The following is a 24,064-nucleotide window of genomic DNA, read 5'->3' on the forward strand; positions in this document are numbered from 1 at the left end:
AACTAGATAAATGTAGAGCTGAAACCATTCTAGGATTACAGAACAAATGTAATTTACCTGATCCTTGACAGAAGAAAAGAATTTACTTATTAACTATAAATTAATCCAAGTTTATTTACAGAAAGGACAAATAATGTGAATTCAGAAATAAAAGAAAGGTAATATTTTATATTTTAGAACTGTGTCTACTGAGCTTGAAGTTGACAATAATGTTGCTGTTGACCAGTAAGTTTATTTACAGAAGAAAAAGTTAAAAGCAATAAATCAAGAAGTCATCCAGTAGATTTACTGGTTTGTCTGGGATATCAAGTCAGTGATATATTGGTTAAACAAAGTGGGAATCAATTCAGGTTGAAAGAATAGAGTGAACTGGATGGCATAATAAGATATCGGAAGTTTTTAATAAGGGGAAATTATAAAATCTGTATATGTAAGAAATATAAATGGGATGGATTCTATGTTGGTAATATATCAGGTTAAAATCAGGTTTTTTAATATAGAAATTATTTTAATCAAGGACTTTTATGGACAATTTTGAGATAGAAAACACGAGTTCTCAAAATTTCATACTGATATGTCATCTTCAGTAGATGGGTTTTCTTCACTTTTGGATTTCCTTTCCAGGTTTCTGTCCATTCTTCCTGATAGATACTAATGACTTTGGTATAAGAACAGAACCAGGGTTTATGTAAGAAATATTATATGATGATTGTTCCTGAATTTGTTTTAATGTATCTATGATATTATCATTATATTTTTGCTTTAATACTTCATAAATTTTCATGCTTAAGAGCTAAATAAGTCACCATTTAGAGTGTTTGTAAATAGAAGCATTTCAGTGGGGATTTAAGAACTTTAATGAGAAGGGGTGTGCATTTGTGACAATTAGGTTGGCCATAGCATTTTGAGATGAGTTCAATGATGTGGGTGCAGTCCTTATGGAGTCTATACCTGTCAGCATTTAAATAGGCTAGCGAGATTGAACCAGTCCAAAGAATGAGCATGTATTTATAGACCCCCCCCCCCCCAATGTGATCCTTAATAGGCATGGCTACTCCATGTGTATGTTACAGAGAGAAATATTTTTAAAAAGAGATGTAAAAGAAAATTCTAGTCCCCATCAATTGTTTTTGTGAAGATTGTATATATCAATGAAGAGGAGCATAAAATTAAGCAGCTGTATGTTAAAGAGTAGTAGCTGTACTTTAACCATATGATCTGCTGTGTGGTAATGATTTTATTGCTTTGATATTGAAGGACTTTTTGTTTGTATATTTCTAATAGACTTAGCATAAAACATTCTCTCATACATTCCTATCTACATTTCCCTCCCATTACAGTATAAAAATATTATGCAGAACCTCATCTTACCTAAATATTATATGTTTACTATTAACAACCTCCCCCAAGAATATTATAATTAAATTCCACAAATCAAGGAGAAAATTCTGCAGGGACCAAAAAGGAAAAAAAATATCTTGGATCCAGAGTTAGAACAACACAAAATTTAGTAGATTTTATATTAAAAGATCAGAAGATTTGGAATATAATATTCTGGAGGATAAGGAGAATTAGGATTACAAGCAAACATCACCAGCAAAGTTAGATACAATCTTTCAGGGGAAAATGGATATTCAATGAAATAAAGGACTTTCAAACTTCTTGATGAAAAGACCAGAGCTGAATAGAAAATATGACTTTCAAATACAAGATTTAGAGAAAGATAAAAAGATAAAAAAGAAAGGAAAATTGTAATAAATGTAATAAAATTGGGCTCTTTGATGCATGATCCATAAAATAAAGAAAATTTTTTAAAAAGTGTTTTGCTACTGACCACTCCCTCCCTCAATATGTCCTCTTTTTATCACTCTTTCCTCCTTTCCATATCCCATTCCCCTCCTCTTTTCTTGTAGGGTAAGAAAGGTAATCATAACTTTCTATAGTCATATGAATGCAAATTAAAACCATTCTGAAATACTTCCATGTATCTATTAGATTGACTAATAGGACAGAAAAGAAAAATGACAAATGTTGGAAGAGATACAGAAAAAAATGAAACATTAATGAAGTATGGGTGAAATTGTGAACTGATTCAGCAATTCTGTAGATCAATTTGGAACTATGCCCAAAGAGCTATGAAACCATGCATCTCTTTTGACCTAGTAATACCAATACTAGATTTATAATCCAAAAGATATAAAAAAGAACCAGAAAAAAAAAAGCAAGAGAACCTAAATAAATTAAAAAAAATTATAGCAGCCATTTTCTGGGTGAAAAGAACTGGAAATTGATGGAATGCCCATCAGTTGAGGGATGGCGGAATAAATTGTGGTATGTGATTATCATGGAATTGTGCTATAAGTAATGATGAGCAAAATGCTCTTAGAAGAACCTAGAAAAACTTCCATGACCTGATGTAAAGTGAAATGTACTGTGTACAAAAGAACACCAATATTGTAAGATGATCAGCTATGGAGGACATAACTATTCTCACCAATACAATGATCCAAAACAACTTTTAAAGACTTAATGATGAAAAGTATATTCCATATCCCAACAAAGAATTGATAGTGTCTGAATATGCATTGAATCATATTTTTTAAATTTATTTTTCTTGAGGGTTTTTCTCAATCTATGCTTTCTTTCATAATATGATTATTATGGAAGCAAGTGTTTGCTTGCATTCTCAATGTGAAGGCCTTGAGGAAGGATGAGGATAGACAATCTGGAACTCAAATTTTAAAAATAAATTTTAAAAATTCTTTTTACATATAACTTGTGATGATAAAATAATAAATTTTAAAAATTTTAATTCAGTAATTGAAAATTTTCTCTAATCCTCCTATACTAATAATATATGAACTGAAATTGTGATGGGTTACAGAATGGTAAAATACATAGATATCTGACCTCAGAAATAGGGAAATATGTGTTAAAAGTCTGACTTTGCCATATACTTGCAGATCATTGAAGTTCTCAATGCTCTAGCAATCTCCTCACGCCTGTAAGTTACAGAGAGGTGCAAATCTACAGTGACAAAACACTGTCCACTGTGTGAAATCCTCGCACTATACAAACAAATAAATGAAATAAAAATGATAATAATCAACCACATGTAATAATTATTTTTGACCTTCTGGTTCTAGTATCTCTGTTTTCATTAGTTTGCAAAATATCATAATTGATATGGAAACAAATTAGTTTGTAATAGGAGGCAACATTGTGGCAAAGGGAAAACCAATGTTAAAACACTTCAATTCAAACCCTTCTTCTAATACTTATGAGCTCAACTAATCACTATATTGTCCTAGTTCACTTTCTTCTTCTCTAAAATGAGTGAATTGTGTGTGATGGTTTTTGAAGTCCTTTCCATCTCATCATCTATGATCCTAGGGCACTATTACTTAGTCTTTGAGAGATTTTGTGTGTATTTTACATATATATATATATATATACACATATATATTATATGTGTGTGTATGGATGCAAAATCATCTGAATTCTACCTAGAGAATAAGCCCAAATAGTCTAGCCTAGTATGTAGTGAAAAATAACACACTATTCCAAACCTCATATTCAAAATCTTTTCAGCCTGGGGGACCTTTTAGAGTTAATTCTCCACTAGTTGAAACTTTGAGTCACTTTCACAAAAGGAAAAGGGTTTTCACAGTGCATAAGAACAATACTGATGAGAATGATATGATGACAATCAAAGGAGAGAAAGAACTTCTACATAGTTGAAGAAAATTGGTCAGAATACTTATTATGCCTTCATAACCAAAATTATGTTCTGTGGAATATTCTTGCTGGTATTATAAGGCTAATTGCCTTCCTCCATTTCTTAGCCCCATTATAGTATTTTGAGTCTTCAATTTTGAGTTTTTTCCATATCATTGGTAGAGTAGAAATATATCGTGATACCAGTGTAACAATTTGTTATGATGATTAGCAATCATCAGGCAATTCTTCAGGAGAGTTAGTTTCCCCTCAAAGAAATCTCAGTTCCCTCAACATCCAATCAATAAGTATTTAACTAGTGCCTATCTGGTTTTAGGCTAAATACTAGAGATACATAGACAAGACAAATATGGTGGAATTACTGGTGTCAAGAAGCTTATATTCTAAGGGAGAAGAAAAAAAAATATATATATATATAGGATGACAGAAATGAATGGAAAAAAAACATTTGTTAAACACTTATATAGAAAGGTTAAGCACTGAATGAAAAAATTATATTTTATGTTTTTAATTACATGTAATAATTTTTCACATTTTTAAAAATTTGAATTTTAAATTCTTTTCTTGTCTTCCTTCTCTTTCCCCTCTTTGGGAAAGCAAGCAATTTACTGTATACTATACATGTATGATCATGCAAAGCATATTTCCATATAAATCATGTCATGAATGAAAACAGACTAGCATTAAAAAAAATCATGCTTTGATCTCTATTCAGACTCCAACAGTTTTTTCCCCCTGGAAGTAGATAGCATTTTCATCATAAAGGCTTTGGGATTGTCTTGAATTATTGTATTGCTGAGAATTGCTAAGTCATTTAAATCCAACTATTGTATAATATTGTTGTTACTATGTACAATGTTCAAAGAGTTCTGTTTCAAAGATTATATTTAAAGCCAGAACAGACCTTTGACAGTATCAGTGAAAACATCATTATTTTAAAAATTTACAAGATCTAAGTGATTTTCTGAGGTTCACACAGATTTTATGGATCTAATGCTTGAATTTGAACTCGTGTTTTTCTAACTACAAGTCCAGTGTTCCCTGCTACCTCTTTAGTTTTAACATACTTTACTCACTCCTATATATTCTGCAATCAAGACACTGGACTCTTTATTAATTCTTAAATAAGAGGAAGCTAAATTCTTGCTAACATCCCATCTTCTACAGGAAGTCTTTTCCAGTTCTCCTTAATATCAATGCCCTCTCTTGGGTACTATTCCCTTCCCTTCCATTGATCCTGAACATACACACACATACACGGACTTACACGTTCACATACGCCTACAATATTTAGTTGTTTGCATTTTGTCTCTCTCACTAGACTGAGTTCCTTAAGAGCAGGGACTACTTTTGCCTTTCTTGTTAATCTTCATTGCCTAACACAATGACTGTCACAGAGTAGGTGCTTAATAAATGCCTGACTTGATTTAATGAATATGCATGTGTGTGTGTGTGTGTGTGTGTGTGTGTGTATATATATATATATATATATTATATATATATATATATATATATATATATATATATGAAATTTGGAAAAGAAATCAACTAGAAGCTAAGTTCATCCAGGCAGTTTTTATGTAAAAGTCATAATTGACTTATACATAAAGGGAATTGAGGGAATTAGGACAGCAAGTGATTGTGGAAATTGGATCCATTTTGTGACCCAATCCTGGGATCTAGCCTAAAATCTGTCTTGTGAGAAAATTTTATTGAAATATAGAAACCATGAGAAAACTATTGTCTTGATTGAAACTATTTCCCTGTAATGGTTAGGAAATTGGACCATGTCTACCTGCTGATAAGAGATCCTCACCAAAGACCTAAATTATGCTAAGCAAAAACCCAAACACTGAAGCAATGAGTTTTCTCACAATTATACATCTCATGTCTCTTACTTGAAAACTGACATTATATGGATCAGATATTGTTTCTATGTTGCCTTGATTGTATATAGACACGAGGAGTGGGAAATCACTTTTCTTCATTATTTCAGATGCTATTTAGAGGATTGGAGGCAGGGAGACTAGTTTTTGTAGTCTTTAATAAAGAAGAAAAATGATTTGTCAGATGGAGAATTTTTTAAGTGTAAGAACATGACAGATTGGTGATTAAGTAAAATGGGGCTTGCTATACTGCAACCACTTAATCATTGATTACTTGTGGAAGTAAAATACAATTTTCCAATCTGGAAAAAAAAACAATGGACCTTTCTAGAACACTTTGCAAATGATGTTCATATTTGTAATATTGATATTTTGATTGAGTAGATAAATGAGACTCATGTCTCAATTTGAATTCTGGAAAGTGATCTTGATAGAGGAGATATTTATCAGATTTGTTATGAACTTGGACTTGACTAGTTTTCTAAGTCATGAAAATTGCAAAATTCTACTGATATGGTGGGATGAGTCTGTCCAGTCATGATAGATTTAGGGAGGATGAGAAATGGTGAGCTGGTTTTCAGTAAGGATAAACTATAAAGATGAGCAATGGATTCAGTAGACTCATTTCAAGGGAGTAGTGGAGACATCTCAAAGTTCAACCAAGATTAGCTTCTGTGTTAAGAGATAGAAATCTGCCTATTGACTCTGCCACTTTTAATGTATATCTAACACTTCCCTTTTTCTGGGTCAATTCCCTTTTTTGAGTGTCTAATATAACATGAGAAAATTGACCTAGATCAGTTTTATTAAACTCAAATGGAAACAGAACCTTGCCACCTATATTTTTGGTTGCCCAGTTGTTGAATCATATTTGACTTTTCATGACCCAATGGACCATAGGACATCAGGCCCTTCTCTCTTTCACTATTTTTCAAAGTCTGTCTGAGTTCATGCTTTTAGTTTCCATGACGTTAGTATCCATTCCATCTTCTGCTGTTACTTTTCCCTTCAATCTTTTATCAGGGTCTTTCCCCTTAGCTCCTTATTTTTCATAATAAGGCCAAAGTATTTAAGCTTCACAATTTGACCATCCAGTTAATAGTCTGAAATAATTTTTAAGTATTGACTGATTTGATCTCCTTGATGTCCAAGGCACTCTCAAAAACCTCCTTTAGCCCAATCATTTGAAAATGTTGATTCTGCGATGCTCATCTTTACTTATGTTCCAAATCTCACAGATATACATTGCTTCTGGGAAGAAATGGCTTTTATTATATGAATCTTTGTTGACAAAGCGATGTTTCTGCTTTTGTGTATGCTGTCCAGATTTGCTGTAGCTTTCCTTGTGAGGAGCAAGTAGTTTTTATTTTTAATTTCATGATTACAGTTATCACCTTCACTGATCTTTGAGTCCAAGAACATGAAACCTGGTGCTGCTTCCACTTCTTCTATTTGTGAGGAAGTGATAGGGACCAGTTGCCAAGCCCTTAGATTGTTTTATGATAATTTTTTTACTTTCCTCTCATCCTCAGCTAAATTCTTAATTCATTAAAATGAATTAATTTTCACTTTCTGCCATTAGAGTGGTATTACTTGTATAGCTGAGACCATGGATCTTTCTCTCAGCAATCTCAATTCTGACTTGTGGTTCTTTCAACCTGACATTTCATGTGATGTACTCTTCATAAAAGTTAAATAAATAAGATCACAATATACAGCCATGTCATACTCATTTCCCAATCTTAAATCAATTTCTTATTCTATGTTTGCTTCTAACTGTTGCTTCCTGACCCATGTACAGATTCCTCAGGAGATAAGTAAAATGATCTGGTCTTCCCATCTCTGAGGACTAAGTAAAATGATCTGGTCTTCCCATCTCTAAGGACTTGCCACATTTTGTTGTGATTCACACAGTCAAAGGTTTTAGTGCAGTCAATGGAGCAGAAGTAGATTTTTTTTTTCTGGAACTCCCTTGCTTCCTCTATATTCCAAAAAACATTGGTAATTTGATTTCTAGTTATTCTGCTTCTTCAAAAACAAGACTGCTTTTCTGGTAATTCTCAATTCACATATTGCTGAAGACTCACTTGTAGAATCTTAAGCATAACCTTGCTAGGTATGATAGGCCACCTTCTTTCAAATTGTCTCCATTAAGTCCCTTGATATTCTTGATTTTTTTTTTCCAGATGAATTTAATTCATATGATTATCTAAATAGATACAAAAAAAGCTTTGAGAAAATGCAACACCCATTTTGTTTAAAAAAAACAATCTTCAAATATAGGAATAAATAAATTTGGTTTTCATTATTTTCATAAGTTTTTAGCTTTATTTATTATTTCAATGGTTTTCTTGCTTCCAATTTTATTAGTTTCTCCTATGCTTTTCAGGATTCCTAATTTGTTATTTAATTAGGGATTTTTATTTCTTTTTCTAGTTTGTTTTTAATTATGAACCTAATTTGCTACTCTGCTCTTTTTCTGTTTTATAGAGGTAAGCTTTTAGAAATATATATTTTTGGATCTAACATGTATTTCAACATATTTAACATGTATTGGACTATCTGTCAACTACGGGAGGAGGTGGGGGGAAGGAGGGGAAAATTTGGAACAAAAGGTTTTGCAAAGGTCAATGTTGGAAAAATTATCCATGAATATCCTTTGTAAATAAAAAGCTTTAATTAAAAAAAAAAGAAAGAAAGAAAAGAAAGGACAGAGTTCACTTCTGTCTCCAAACACTTAAATGTGTGAACCTGGGCAAATTATTTAACTTTTGTCTGCCTCAGTTTCTTCAATTATAAAATTATATTGGTATTATAAGCCTTTAAGGTTGTTGTGAGGATCAAATGAAAAGTGCTTAACATCATGCTTTTTGCATAGCAGGTATTTATTAAATACTTATTTTCTTCCAAAAAAAGAGAAATATATATTTTTCCCTTGAGAGGTACTTTGGCTCTATTCTGTAAATGTTGGTATAATTTCTCATAGCTGTCATTCTCTTTAATGAAGTTGATTTTGTCTAATGTTTGTTTTTTGACCTAATTATTCATTTTCCAATTAATTTTTAATCCATGTTTTCACGGCACTTTATCAAATATAATTTTATTGAATTATAATATGAAAAGGGTACATTTAATATTTCTGCTTTTCTGCATTTAGTTATGAGATTTTTACCCCTACAAGATAGTTAATTTTTGTGTAGGTGTCATGTTCTGCTAAGAAAAGGTATATTCTAACTATTTCTAGCTATGTGAAAAGAGGCTCCAAGTCATTATTAATCAGAGAAATGCAAATTAAGACAACTCTGAGATACCACTACACACCTGTCAGACTGGCTAGAATGACAGGGAAAGATAATGCGGAATGTTGGAGGGGATGTGGGAAAACAGGGACACTAATACATTGTTGGTGGAATTGTGAATATATCCAACTATTCTGGAGAGTGATTTGGAACTGTGTTCAAAAAGTTATCAAACTGTGCATATCCTTTGATCCAGCAGTGTTACTACTGGGCTTATATCCCAAAGAGATCATAAAGAAGGGAAAAGGACCTGTATGTGCACGAATGTTTGTGGCAGCCCTCTATGTAGTGGCCAGAAACTGGAAACTGAGTAGATGCCCATCCATTGGAGAATGGCTGAAAAAATTGTGGTATATGAATATTATGGAATAGTATTGTTCAGTAAGAAAAGACCAACAGGATGATTTCAGAAGGCCTGGAGAGACTTACACGAACTGATGCTGAGTGAAATGAGCAGGGCCAGGAGATCATTATATACTTCAACAACAATACTATATGATGATCAATTCTGATGGACTTGGCCATCTTCAGCAATGAGATGAACCAAATCGGTTCCAATGGAGCAGTAATGAACTGAACCAGCTACACCCAGCGAAAGAACTCTGGGAGATGACTAAGAACCATTACACTAAATTCCCAATCCCTATATTTTTGCCTGCCGGCATTTTGGATTTCCTACACAGGCTAATTGTACAGTATTTCAGAGTCATCAGACTCTGAAGAATCATCTTTTTGTATAAGAAAATAACGGTTTGGTCATGTATACTTATTTTGTCTTTAATTTATACTTTAATATACTTAACATCTACTGGTCATCCTGCCATTTAGGGGAGGGAGTGGGGGGAAAGAGGGGGAAATTGGAACAAAAGCTTTGGTAATTGTCAATGCTGTAAAATTACCCATGCATATAACTTTTAAATAAAAAGCTATTCTAAAAAAAAGAAAAGACATATTTTTTTCTGTTCTCATTTAATATTCTCCAGAAGTCTATAATATCTTACTTTTCTAAAATATTATTTACTTTTTTGCTTTTTTTCTAATCTATTTTTTAGTTAGAATTATCTAAGTCTGAAAGGATTAAGTTGTGGTCCCCTAATAATTTCCCCTAATAGGAAATAGTATATTTACTTCTGTAATTCATTTAACTTTTCCTTTCAGAATTTGGAAGTTATACCATTTGGTGCACATACATTTAATATTGATAGTACTTTATTAACTAAGTGATCTTTTAGCAAAATTTAGTTGCCTGCCTCATTTCTTAATAAGATCTATTTTTTATTTGCTTTCTTTGAGATTATGATTTCTACTCCTGCTTTTTTATTATTATATTTATGATGCCAAAATATCATGAATTCTCCTCTATTCATTTATCTTTGCTCTAAATGTTTCTATGTTTCAGGGTGTTTGTTGTAAACAAAGTATCGTAATATGGCATCTAAATATTGGTGAATTTTGTTTTTTCTATTCTACTCTGCTATCTGTTTCCTTTTTTAGGGGAGTTGGTTCATCCCATTAACATCTCCCAAAATGATTTCTAACAGTTTATTTTTTACCAATCTTGTTTTTTTTAGGGAATAATTGTTTACATTTTGAGCAACCCCTCTACAAATTCTCACTTTTTAACACCCCCTCCCTTTATTTAATCCCCTCCTTTTGACTTCCCTGTAGGTTGATAGATTTCCATATTCAGCTAAGTGTGTATTATTTCCTCTTTGATCTAATTCTAATGAGAGTAAAGTTTCAGCATTTCCTGCCCCCATTTTTTCTGCTGTAAAAGCTCTTTCACAACTTTTTGATATAAAATAATTTATTCCCATTGTACCTCTCTCATCTTCTGTCTCTCTGTACATCTGTTTTTCCACACACTGCTTCTTTGTGGAATATATCACATTATTATTAACTCACAGTCATGTCTTTTGCCTATTTATATTCTTTCTAACTTCCCTAAAAAGCTTAGGAATTATAAAAGTCATCTTTCCTGGTAGGATAAAAACACTAGAAGTTCATTAAATCCCTTATTATTTTTTTCTTCATATTTGCCTTTTTGTCCTTTCTTGTAAATCTTGTGTTTGAACATCAAATTTTCTCTTCAGTTCTACTCTTTTCATCAGGAATGCTCAAAAATCCTCCATTTCATTAAATATCCATTTTCCCCCTGAAGGAGTATACTTACTTTTGCTGGGTAGATGATTTTTTAATTATAATCCTATCCTTCTCAATTCCATGATTTTTTAATGTTATTGAAAAGGTAATTTGGGAGGGCTTAGGTGTCTTTATACCATCTTGGCTCTATCCTAAGGACAGAACTTTAACACCATTATTTTTTAGGATTTTAAAAAGTTCAGCTGGAATTCCATCATCTTTCCTAGCCTTATTGTTAGCATCTCCGAAGTACATGTTCATTTAGTTCAGGTTTCAAATTTGATTCCATTATCCTAGATGGATTTGTAAGCTTCTAACCTAGTTCTGATATACAGTGATATTGAAGAAATTAGAGATCCCTTTTAGCAGCAGTCTATATATGTAGCTTTAGGAGGTATATCAATGATGACACAGTTAAGGAGCCAATGAGCACTAGAAAGCCTGTATTGTAATAAAAGAATGACCAATTTGCCCAACAAACATGATTTTCCTACTTGATCATTAGATCTGGGGGCCAGTGAATGGTGATTTCCAAAAAAGATCATGGAGGCTTGAATATACTTGCCATGTTTCTGAACTCCTGTAGGGTAAGTTAGAACATCATCAAAATTCTTATTAAACTGAATCCTTTGATCAATTCACTTCATTCAGCTCTTAAATCAGAGTTGTTATCTTCACTTAAATAAATACAGGTGCATTGTCAAATATTATCCTTTTCAATAAGTCAGCTACCATTCTAAAATGTCTCCATTTTAATTGAATTTGATGACAGTGCAGGACTTTATCTGTTAAGTGAGTATTTAATTTACTCTACTGTTTCTATTTCAGTTGTATTTGGTTGACCATTTAAAGAATTTGCCCTCTGATAAGACTATTCCTTCCTCCCTCCCTCCCTTCCTCTCCCCTTTTTTCCCCTTGTTTCCTCCCTTCATCCCTTTCTTCATCCCTTGTTCTCTCCCTTCCTCCCTCCTTTCCTTCTTTCCTTCCTTCCTTCCTTTCCTTCCTTATCTTTCCTTTTATCCTTCTATATATCCATCTTTCCTTTTATCCTTCCTTATTTCTTTCCTTCCTTTCTTCCAGAATAGTCTCCCATGAAAGATGTTGATATTCTATAGAATAGCATCAATTTTCTCAATATTATAATTTGGGGTAATTTCTTTTTAAATTTGCATATTTTTCAAAAGAGAACATAAAAGAAAAACTATTTTAAAAGCATGTTTCAATATGCATTTAGAGTTCTTTAGTTCTTATTATAGGCCAGAACTCTGAATTTGAAACAAATACTCTTACAAGGTACTAACTCAGTGGAAATGATAAAGCCAATGGTGGTTTAGCATGGCGCTTAATAGTTCTCTAGTTCAGTACATGTACTTAGTACTTAATATAATTCTGAAAGATTCACACCTATCATAAGAGAGCATATAAGCTCTGACAAATTCAGCCAGATTCATTCAGAGCTAGAGAAGGCAAGCGGACTGGAGGCTGAAGCACAAGCTCGGGAACTCAGAGACAGATTCATTCACTCCATCTCACACCACCATGCTGGCAGGGCTCTCCTCCTTAGCTTCTCCATTAAAACCAAGACTCCAGAATACCTCTAAGAAAGCTAACTAGGCCCCAGGAAAAGAGACAAGACTCTGAAAGAGATAATAAAGAATTTGGATTTTAACACCTGGCTACTCTTGTGGTGATTACTCTGATTGAAATGAAGGCTGCTCCCAGAGACCCCAAGAAAACCGAACCAGAGAACATTACAAGTTCTCTCTCTGGATATAGAGAGCAATTTCCTTTGAAATTTTCTTGGATCATTCTCTTGATCTGAGTACCTAAATCTTTCACATTGATTTTAAGGATTAAAATGTTGCTATCACAGCATGCATTTTTCTATTGGTTCTGCTTGTTTCTCTTTCCGTAAGGTTATATAATTTCTTCAAAATTGTTTCTGAAAACATCCTGCTTGTCATTTCTTATTGCATAATAGTATTCCATCCCAATCATATACCATAACTAATTTAGCCATTCCTCACATGATGGGCATCCCCTCAATTTTCAATTCTTTGCCACCATAAAAAGAGCTACTATTTTTTAAATAAACAGGTTTTTTCCCCATTTTTTTTCTCTTTGGGACATAAACTTAGTACTGATATTGCTGGATCAAATGACTTTTTATTTCTATTTGAGTGTAGCTCTAAATTATACTCCAGAATGGTTGAGTCAGTTCAGAATTCCACCAACAATGTGTAATAGCATCCCAGTTTTCTTCATTTTCCTCCAGAATTGTCATTTTGCTTTTCTGTCATGTTAACCAATGTGATCGCTGTGAGGTGATATCTCAGAGCTGTTTTAATTTACATTTCTGCATATAGTAATGATTCAGAGCATTTTTATGCGACAGTTTATTGCTTTTTCTGAAAACTGTTCATATTCTTTGAACATTTACCAACAGTGGAATGACTCTTATTTTCATAAATTTGGCTCAGTTCCTTATATATTTGGAAAATGAAGCCCTTATCAGAGAAATGTGCTATTAATTTTCTCTAGTTTTCTGTTTTCCTTCTAATTTTTGCCATCTTAGTTTTATTTGTGCCAGAGGTTTTTTCATTTCAGATAATCAAAAGTTACTATTTTAGTTCTTGTGAAACTCTCTATCTCTTGTTTAATTATAAACTTTCCCCTTACACATATGTCTAATAGGTATATTTTCCCACACTTAATTCAATTTATTCATGATATCATCCTTTAGGTCTAAATCATTTCTCCATTTTGATCTTATTTTGGTATATGATCCTTAGCTTCTTTGAAGATTTGATATAAGTACCTTCTCCATTAGGCTTTCCTAAACCCCTATGACCTAGAATCTTTTCTTCAAAATCATCTAATGATTCTGTATATACCAAATAAGTTTGAAATTCATAAGCTCTAAGGATTTTTATCCTCCTTCTCACAGATAAGTTCCGTGTCCTGGAAAAATATACTCTTTGAGGATTCTGGGGTACCCTTCAAGATTTGGAAGTAATTCTGGCATCCTGATCTATGTGCTTTCCTCCTTCAATATTATTAGTTGAGATTGAATTTAGTCCAACAGCCTTAAATAGCTTATTGAATAGAAATGTTCCTAGAGTCATATAATAAGAAATTAGTACAACCCTTCCTGAAAAATTCTATAATCCATTCTCCTAATAACATAAAGAGTCTAGGGGAATGGGAGCTCAAGCTTAGAGAGTAACAAAAAGACATCCATCAACTTCTAATTGCTCCAAGTCTGTTTTCTCCATTTGTGGGGTGTTCAAGAAGGTTCAGTTAATGACAGTAAATCTGTGTTCCTACATTCTGGGGTCTTGATGCAAATACTGCTGATGGGGATTTGGTTAGGGCGCTAATTGAAAGATGTAAATCACAAGATCTTATGGTCTCCTGAAGCTCACAAGATTGTACTCCAGCCAAAGAAATGGGGAGAGAGGAGACCTAGACCAAAAGAGAGTCAAGATCCACCTTTCTTCTCCAAGTTTTTCTTGGGTAATTGATCTGAAGATCACATTTATTCAACCTTTCAAATGATCCAATTCAAACAAACTAATGTATTGTCAAGTTGCCTCTGCCGATCTGAACATCATTTTTATGCAACACTACCACAAGGAGTGTTTACATTTACTTTAAAATTTTTCTTTTATAAATGATTGTCATATTCTCTCCTAATAAACAGATTAAGCTTAAAGTGTCAGATGAGTGACTTCAATCCAACACTCAATATGTACATTCTGTCTTCTAAATAGATTGTAAAGTCCTAGTGAATGGGGATAATGTTCATGTTTATCATTGTATGCTTTGCATCTAACACATATTCTTAATGGAATTTTATTACAATTATTTAGAATTAGAATGAGAATATTATTAAAATTAGAACTTAATGTTTGTTGACTGATTCAATGATGGAAGCATGTCTTAATATGATCCTCAGTTACCAACTTTGGAAATGATCTCTCAAAACATTTCCCCAGTCTGAAATTCCCAACCCATAAGTCAAATGTCTGACTCACATAATTATGGAATCTTATTGCCAGAATTGCTAAAGGTCACCCAGTCCAAACATGACCAGAATGGTGGAGTCATTCTGTCTAGAATAGAGACTGCCCTCCTATGTCTAAGAAGGGCAGTTCAAGATATCTCCCTGGGGCTATGAGGGATTTAGTGACTTGCTCAGGATCACATAACTAAGAATTTGAACCTAAGTTTTCTGCTTTAAAGTTCATTTCTCTATGAATTCTACCAGCAAAAAATCAGTCTTCTAAAAGCTTTTGCTGAATCCCATTAAATGATGCAATTTCCCCATGCTTCCCACAGATTTATTTCTGAAATGATTCTCAGTGGAAGCATCAATATATCCTGCAAATTAAGAAATCCAACAGGTACTGATTGTTTTCTTCCCAACCTATAAGGTGGACCAGCTTTTGTAAGTGCCCCTACCTGTGTTAATGCATCCGTCTGCTCAACCATTTCAGACAGAAATGCATGGCCTGCTTCAGGCTGTCAGAACCTAGGATTTCACCTTTGAATTTTCCCTCTGATCCAATTATGACACCAGGCCTGCTGGCACTGCTGTGGTAAAGGGCCTGTCAAGATTCCTATTATAACCCACCTTCTGCAGGAAGTCATAACTCAACGGGAGGAACGTCCTCCAGGCAGTGGCGAAAGCACAAGTCCAATCGTGCACAACTCTCAAATCTCGGCTCTCCTGATTTTAACAGGGAGCTACTTACTGCCAAAGAATAGAAAGTTTTAGTAATACCTTGGATAAAAAATAGGGATTTTAGTCCTTATTTCTAGAGCCATTCAGGACTTAAACCCAAGCATTCACCAAATTGGAGGGGGGAATTGCCACTCTTATTGGGCCCATGTTGGAAGTGAGCCATCTAAACGATAGAATGGTTAATGGTCTTGCTCATAAGTCACACAGATTATTGTTGCTCAATAATCTACCTGTGAATTGACACCATTTATTAAGCTCTTATATGCCAGGCACTGTGCCAAGTGCTGAAGATACAAAGACAAAGGTGAACTGGGTTCTTGAACTCAAGAAATTGCCTATCTGGTTTGTGAGAAAACACGACCAGATAGCAGTGTGTACCCAGTGCATATAAAATAAAAGAAAGGTCATTCTGGAAAAGAGGGAGCTAGTCCCTGGGAGATAAGCAAAGTCTTCAAAGAAATTAGAGGTTCTGAGAGGAAGAGGTGTGGAGGCTATAAAATCCAGCACCGACTTGGAATCCGAAGATCTTGCTTTAAATGTGGCTCCCCTATATGTCTGAGTAAGACAGAGGACTCTCGTAAAACAAGGATATTAGCCATATTACAGTTATGCTTAGGTAGACCTCCAGGACTAAGAAATCATTAAATTGGTTCACCAGAAATTCATTTCAATTCAATGAAACAAACAAACAAAAAATAACAATTTAATAAACGAATGTCAGAGCTATGGGCACTGGAAATTGGAGAGATAAAACAGTTACAATTAATAATAACAATAATAATGTTTTATTCTCATTTTTATGTGTTTTACCTTTTAGAATGCTGTCTGTACTGGTAGGACATCCTCTTAAACAGATCTCTAAGCACCAGGCTTTGGAATAGTATAGAAACTTGGAGCTCCTTGATTGTCCTGGTGGGTGAGATCATCCCCAGACTAGAAAAGGCTTCCTTCTCTCCCAGCTCCGCCATCTTCCTGCCATCTGTGCTAACACCCCCCTTTTCCATTGCTTCCGGAGAGAGTCAATGGGCCCCACTATGGCTCCATTTCCCCCAGTTCAGAACTTGATCCAAGCCTTCCTGTTCAATACTTTTCTCTATGTGTCCCCCGCTATTAGGAGGCAGCAGGAATCATTTCACCTTTTTTCCATGGCCCAACGGCTTAGCACATTGAGTGCTTAGAATAAATACTTAATGTATCATTTCATTGCTTCATTTTCTTCCTTCTTCACCTATTACTATCCCCAAATAGTGGAAAACTTTCTTGGTATAATCAGGGGGTCAAGATTTGAATCCTGGCTCTGGGACTTGCTACTTGTTTGGCCTGAGACACTCTTAAACCCAAACTTTCTGACTCTCCGTTTCTGATTTTGCAGAATGCAGGAGCTGGGGACATGCCAAGTCTCCTTCTTTCTTAAAATCTATGACCTCAAGATGTCTTCGGCCGTCCTTATCCAAATGAGATCATATGCATAATTCACTTTGCTAAACTTAAAGTCGCTATATGAACTTGACCTGAATCGCTTCCATTGGGATTGTCCAGACACTGAGGTCCTTTTTTGAACTAAACTTCCAAGCCTTCCAGCTCCACTGGGCTGGTCATAGTGTTTCAATGTGAGATGTAAGCTTGCCAAGAGAATATTTTATGGAGAATTCACAAGGGACAAATACTCAACAAGGTGGCCAGAAAAAGCAATACAAGGACACTCTCAAGGTGTTTCTCAAATTACTTGAGAAATGATCTGGCCTGCCCATCATGGTATGCCCTCATCAGAGAAGGGGCTGTGCTCCATAAGCAAAGCAAAGCAAAGCAAAGCAAAGGTGCTCAAAGTTAGAGAATTCACCCCAAGTTTTAATATGGACTCTTTGTGTCCATCTTGTGGCAGAGCATCCTGAGCCACAGTTGGACACATGGTAACGACCCTAACATAGTGATGTCAGTTTGGTCCTCTTCAAGAATAAAGGATAACTATGAGAACTTTAATTATCATCATTATTTTCCACTTCAAATCTTTTCATTTACAGATGAGGAAACTGAGACTGAAAGAAAGTAGGTAATTGTTCTCTAAGGCCACAAAATTGATTTGAATTCAGAACTGTCACTTTATGAGAGGGAGAATACTAGAGCACAACAGTGACCACCATCATCCCAACCATTTACCTTCTGGGGCTCTTATAATAAAACTATCCTGTGAACTGTGAAATGGTATGGAAATAGGGAGGAGTAATAGAGAATTTGGAGTCCACTGCCTCATTTCTCTGTGGGTAACCTCCAATAAATGACTGCCCCTCTCAGAGCCTCAGTTTCCTCATCTGTAGAATAAAAAGGGGGTTAGGTTAATCTCTAAAAATTCTTCCACCCTGAGATTTATAATACATTTTAAAATCTTTTTCTTGTATTTGTAATTTAATAATAAAAAGAGAACATTTCCAAATGTAAAGTAGAAAAATTTAAAAAACGATTATATTTGACCCCCCAAATCTCTATTATGTAGCCTGTTTTTCATTAAAGTACATAATACATTTAACATGTTATTTTTAAAGCTGAACTGCTTGGGTGTATTTTCCTCTGAACTCTCTTTTGTTCCATTCCCTGTGTTTTTAAGAAGCTTCACTGACTCTCTTTTGTTCCTTTGTTCCTTTTTTGTATGTTTCCTCTCTTTTTTTGGTTCCCTCCCTTCAATAAAAAAAGAAAAAAAAAACAATCTTTGTAACAAATGAGCATGATCAAGCAAAACAAATGCACAGTTTGCCATGTGGAACAGCACCTTGAGTCCATTTTGTTGTAGCTGTCTGGCTCCACATGCCATTGCCTTATACATGGTAGAGCCGGGGCTGGAGTCACCAAGCCTCCTGGTGCTGAATCTTGGCATTATTCCTCCCCCCATGCTGCTTTGTGTGTCCATGGGGAACACACAGGACAAGTAGTCTCAGTCCTGTCTGACTCTGTGTGACCAAATTTGGGGCTTTCTTGGTAAAAAAAATACCGGACTAATTTGTCATGTCCTCTTCAGCTTATTTTACAGATGAGGAAACCAAGGCAAACAGGATTAACTGACTGGCCTAGGGTCACACAGCTAGTAAGGATGTGAGGCTGGATTTGAACTCAGGTCCTCCCGACTCCAGAGCTGATGCTCAATCTCATGCTCCATATATACTTGGAAAATGAAATGGGGCTTCAGAGAAAACTTGGAGCCTTGGGATACATTCAGGATCTTACTTGCTCCAATTTCAGGAACCAGCCTGGATTTACATGAAGTCCTGAGGGCACGGCTGGCTCATTACATACCCGCTTTCCTCCCACTTCCCCCCAGCATGACCTCACCTTGCTCTTGCCATTAGATGCGTGCCTTCGTGTCCAAGAGTTCCTGCTTTTAATGTACAGTGTTAACATTCTCTGTGCTAATACACACTCCAGGGTACAGAAGGTTCACCCCCAAGCAGGGTAAACACCATCTTTTATTTTTACTGTGTGGATATAGCAGGGAGGTAACATTGGAGAGTCCTCTTTAAATATATTCAAGTTGTATTTCTTGGGCACCAGACACCCTGAATCAGAACAGGAAGGAAAAAAAAAGTAGATGGCGGGATTGAACAATTAATAATGTCACACATTCACTTACCACTGTGGACCAAATGCTTTACATCTTTAATTAGCAGGAAACTGATTGGAATATAATATACTTCCAAGTCTCAAAGACAGCTGGTCGGCTTGTGACTGTTTAATGTAACCAGGACATTGTTCTCCTTGGCACACGGGCAAAACAAATGACCTAGCGCCTTCTTTATAAGCTAAGATGTCACTTATATTTCAACTGTTTGGAAACTTGCCATTTTCACTCCTCCCTCCAGTTTGTTAAAGAGTAGAAGCAAAACTTTCTGCTTCTGGAGTAATGTTTTATTTTAAGCACTACCCTTCCCTATGCCTCAGTTTCCTCATCTGTAAAATGAAGAGATTAGAGAATAAAAGTTCCCATTTCTATAGTACTCTACAGTTGATGGAGAACTTTTTCCATCAGCTCCAAAAAGACGTGGCAAAGGTGACATAATCTCCTCGTTTCTGTAGGTACAACAATAACATTTGACAATAGCAGCCCAAAATATACGGTCTTTAATTGTTTTCCTTTCCTTTTGGTGGGTGCCTTCCTACTTCAATATACAAGAGGATGATGAGTCCATAGTTTTAGGGTTGGAAGAATTGTTGGGGAAATTTATTCCAAACCTTTCAATTACAGATGAAAAAATAAAGCAGGATTTGAGAGCGACTGGTCCAAAGCTATACAGGTAATAAAGTGTGTAATCAGGATTTGAACCCATGTTCTCTGACACCAAATCCAGGAGATGTTTCACTGTATCACTTGGCATTTTAACTGCTTTGTAACTTACAAAAGGGAAGCTAGGTAGCCCAGTGCATAGAGAGCTAGGCCTGGACTCAGGAAATTCATCTTTCTGAGTTTAAATCCAGCCCCAGACACTACTTAGATGAGTGATCCTGGGCAAGTCATTTAACCCTATCTGCCTCAGTTTCTTCATCTGTAAAATGAGTTGGAGAAAGCGATGGCAGACCCCTTCAATATCTTTATCAAGAAAACCCCAAATGGAGTCATGAAGAGTCAGACATGATTAAAAATAACAACTACAAATTTATTAAGCTTATTCAAATATATCTTTCACTATAAAACAAAAACATTAGCCTAATTGCTTGATGTTTTGGAAAGATCACTAGATTTTTCATTAGAAGTTCTGAGTTCAAATCTATTTTTATTTATATCATGCTTATTGAACTTGGAAAAAAACATTTAACTTTTCTCCACTTTAGTTTCTTTACCTGTGAAAGATGACCAAGCTTTGGGAGACCTTCTAGGCCTCAGTCTCTGACGCTATATACCATTGCTGGGACCTTGACAATATATTCATCAGTAGTTTAGAGTTGCAATTGCATATGGAGAATATCCCAGAAGTATTACAAAAAGATCTACACAGATTTTTTTTTTTTTGGCTGCTTGAAGGGCCTTTGAAAGTTGGTCTAACAAATTTATTGAAAAGGATGATTGCATATTTGATATCATTTGAAGGAAAAAAGAAAAATAAACTCCTCATTCTCCCAAGGGAAGGGTTCTTGATCAGTTGTCTAAAACCTAAGCTCCATAAGCTATTTTCTTAGACCAGAGTTCTTAGCTTTCTCTGGGTCATGATTACGTTGGTAAAGGCAACAGATCCTTGAATCATTTTCAAATTCTTAAAATAAAATACACAAGGTTAAAAAAGTCATCACTTATTTTGTAATAACCATCATTATATTAAAATAAAATGCCTTGGGCAGCAGGGGTAAAAATTCACAACTTTTGAAGGAAGAGACAGCTGCATCACCCAAGCAGTCGTTGACTCAGTCCATTGCACGCTGGACATTCAGTAAATCTGTTAATAAACTGAACACATTCAAAAAAACCCATTGTCCTTCCTAATCCTAAACATATTCCCCTGTTGAACCTTATATTTTTTTTTTTCTGAAAAGAAGCATCCTTCCATTTACCCAGTTTTGTAACTTGTTATCTCATTCTTCCCTCCCTTGATCTCAAGTGTATTCGATTAGTTATTAAATCTTATCATTTCTATCCTACAATATCTCTTAAATCTGTGTCTCTTACAGATTGCTCATATAGCTACCACTTTCATGTTGCTATCTAGTCATTTTTAGTCACGTCCAATTCTTTGTGACCCATTTGAGATTTTCTTGACTGGAATGGATATTAGAGTGGTCGGCCATTTCCTTCTCTAGCTCATTTTATAGATGAGCAAACTGACGCAAACATGTGCTCTGGGCCAATTAGTCAATATGGGAAGCCTGCTTTGAACTAACAAAGATGAGTCTCCCTGACTTCAGAGCTGACAATCTGTGCTCTGTACCACCTAACTGCCAACCACCCCAGCAAGGCTCTCATCACTTCTTACCTGAGCTCCTGCAACCATCTGCTCCATGTTCTCTGTACCTTCCATCGCTCTCCTCCCCAGTCCAAACTCCCCTCAGCTGCCAAATGTTTTCTCTTATTGGATTTCTGACCATGTTGCTCCCTACTCAATCAATTGCATTTTTTCCTGTTTCCTCTAGGATGAAATATAAATCCCAGTGTTTGGCATTTAAAGCCCTTCACAAGCTAGCCCTGATCTATCTTTCCAGCTTCCGTCTATAATACTCTGTTTCACCTTTGCTAACTGGTTCTCTTCCTCTACGCACTATCCTGCCATCTTCATGCTTCTGCACTTACTCTGTCTAATCCTGGATTGCATGGGCTCCTCATAGGTCTTGGAATATCTCAGCTCAAGTGCAATTTTGTACAAGAAGCCTTTCTTCATTTCCTCTGATGCTAATTTTGATTTTCTCTCATCCTCCTTTTTTTGTTTATTTTTACAAGTTTATATGCACACATTGTTCTCTATGAAAAAAAAAATAAGCTCCTTGATGGTAGGAAAATATATATACATATATACATACATATATATACACACACATACACTAAAAATTATATATATACATACATATATATATATACACACACACATACATACACACATATGTATCTATAGTGGTAATAGAAGGGGTATCCCTGCCCTTTCTCCAGGGAAAATGAGACAAACCCTTGGGTGTCCCAAAAAGCTAAAAAAAACCCATCCAAAGTAACTACTAAAAGTAATAAGGAAATCTGACCCATACTCATTGGAAGTCAATGGGATCACAGACCTAGAACTCAGAAGGGACTCAGTGGGCACTTAGTTCAAAACTGATCTTTTTCAGAAGGAAACAGAGATCTGGAGACTTGCCAAAGGTGACCCAGTTTATTGATGACAAAGCAGGAATATCAATACATGTGTGTTAGCTCCTCCTTCAGAACTTTTCCTGCTACCTTACTAATAATAGCTCACATTCTCTCATGCTTCACAGTTTACAAATCACTTTCCCTATAATAATTATATGTAATAGTTAGTGAAAATAGTGTTATTCCCAGTTTACAATAATAGCTAGTCAGTATCTAAATGAAATGTTGGAAGTTTGCAAAGCATACTGAATATTTGACCCTCACAATTACCCTGAGAGGTAGGGATTATTATTATCCTCATTTTAATAGATGAGAAGACTAAGTTAAGTCACTGACCCAGGGTTCCACAGCTACCAACTATCTGAGGCTGTATTTGAACTCAGATCTTTCTTTCTTCAGGTTCAAGACTCTGATGTGCTAAAATCTTACCTCATAAGCTAACTCTAATTCATACTGGAATGTAAAGAGTGATAGAAACAAGTCACGAGATTCATGGGCAAATGCTGGAACCGAAGCTCAAGTATTCTGGCTACTAAATTCTATTCCACAAATTCTGTTAAGTGACTATGATGGGCCATTTTGTGTAGGAGCCATTGGGGGTAGAAAGCAAATAAAAGGGATTCTGCTCTAAGGAAGCATATGTTGTACTGGAAGTGTGTTGTTGGGGGTGATAATAGTACTTTGTTTACTAGTACAGAGGATCAATAACATTACAAAGGTGATGTCTTGACTTGCTCATGAATTGGATTTAAGGGAGGTAGGGCTGTGCAAAGTCATCAGCTTCACCATCTCCTCCAGAATCATTGAAATCCAATGGCGAGACAAAAATCAAGATGACTGATAATGGCCCGGGATTCAGTGACTTTTCTAAATTAAGTTCTTTCCCAGGCCTTTGTCTGAGTTTGTCTGAGGCAATACCTACTTAATAATAAAGGTCTAGATAGGAATTGAAACAAAAGATAGTCTAATTTCTTATTGTTATTAAGTAGTTCCAAGCATATCCAACTTTTTGGGGCCCCATTCAGGATTTTCTTGTCAACAGTACTGAAGCGTATCCTATTTCCTTTTCTAACTCATTTTATAGATGAGGAAACTGATTCTAAAAGAATCTATGAAACACATACACATACAAATAAGTCCAAAGCATGAAATTATCCAGAAAACATGATCAAGTGGGAAGAAGTGATGCAAAGGTACAGGAATATGGAGGAAGAGCATCCCAGTCATGAAGCATCACTGTAGCATCCTACCTCACCTGGACTCTCTTGGGGGGGAACTGTCCTAGCAAAAATGGACCAGCTCTTCAAATGGAATTGCTTATTTACTAACCAATATCAACAGGAAATCTTGGGCTGCTGAGTTTTCCTTTCTCAAAGTTACAGGAAAGCAAGGTCGGAATGTAATTTCAGGAGGAGAATAGGTTTGGGGAACTCTGTCATCA

Source organism: Antechinus flavipes, chromosome 2 (assembly GCF_016432865.1).
Source record: "Antechinus flavipes isolate AdamAnt ecotype Samford, QLD, Australia chromosome 2, AdamAnt_v2, whole genome shotgun sequence".
Classification (NCBI taxonomy): domain Eukaryota; kingdom Metazoa; phylum Chordata; class Mammalia; order Dasyuromorphia; family Dasyuridae; genus Antechinus; species Antechinus flavipes.